Genomic DNA, 1,047 nt, shown 5'->3' on the forward strand with positions numbered 1-1,047 from the left:
GATCCCTATACGATTCTGAACCAAGTCCCCTCCTCACATCAGTACTATTCAGTACTGGATTTAAAAGATGCTTTCTGGGGGTGCCCGATTACAGAAGAGAGTAAACAGTATTTTGCCTTTGAATGAGAACAAGAAGAAGAAAGTAAAATGATAAAACAGCAATTAACTTAGACAGTCCTCCCACAGAGTTATACAAAATCACCTGTTTTGTTTAGACAAGCTTTGCAAAAAATACTAAGAGAATTTACTCCACCCTCCGGAGTTAAGTTGTTACAGTATGTAGATGATTTATTGTTATCAAGAGAACAAGAAGAAATAGTTGAAAAAGCTACTGTAAAACTGCTTAATTTTCTTGCAAAAAAAAGACTTAGAGTGTCTAAAAAGAAAGCACAGTTAGTAGAGAAACAAGTCAAATATTTGAGGCATATTTTAACAAGAGGGTTACAGTGTATTGATCCAGAAAGAATACAAGGAATTCTACAAGTACCATTACCCCAAACAAAAAGGGAATTACAGCAGTTTTTAGAGTTGGTAAGATACTGCCGAGTGTAGATAAAAGACTTTTCTGTTGTAGCCAAACCTTTATATGGCTTTTTAACACAAGACAGTCCTAATGTTGTCATATGGACACCAGAAAGAGAACAAAGTTTTAAAAAATTGAAAGACAAATTGGTTAAAGCCCCAGTCCTAGCTCTTCCCGATGTAGAAAAAGAATTTAAATTATATGTAGATGTTACACAAGGTCATGCAAAAAGAATTTTAGTTCAAGAGCATGAGAGAACACAGAGACCTGTTGCCTATTTTTCAAAAATGTTAGACCCGGTGGCCAGAAGCTAGCCCCATTGTTTGCAAAACTGTGCAGCCACAGCGCTGATAGTCGCTGAAGCTCGAAAGCTGACAAGGGGGGGTTATCTGATTGTTAAAGTTTCACACCAGATTAAAGCTTTGTTAACTGAGAAAGCCTCTAAGTAGATGACCAGCTCTCAGTTGTTACAATATGAGATGTGTCTATTAGAACAGGAAGATTTAGAATTTAAAAGCAAAGAA

General features: G+C 36.3%; 1 protein-coding gene across 1 annotated transcript in view; it reads right to left on the reverse strand.

The window, feature by feature from the left end:
* TRPM8 (transient receptor potential cation channel subfamily M member 8) overlaps window positions 1–1,047 on the reverse strand; it is a 688,444-nt gene that overhangs the window by 328,048 nt on the left and 359,349 nt on the right. The gene's annotated exons all lie outside the window — the stretch shown is intronic.

Source organism: Parus major, chromosome 7 (genome assembly GCF_001522545.3).
Source record: "Parus major isolate Abel chromosome 7, Parus_major1.1, whole genome shotgun sequence".
NCBI lineage: Eukaryota > Metazoa > Chordata > Aves > Passeriformes > Paridae > Parus > Parus major.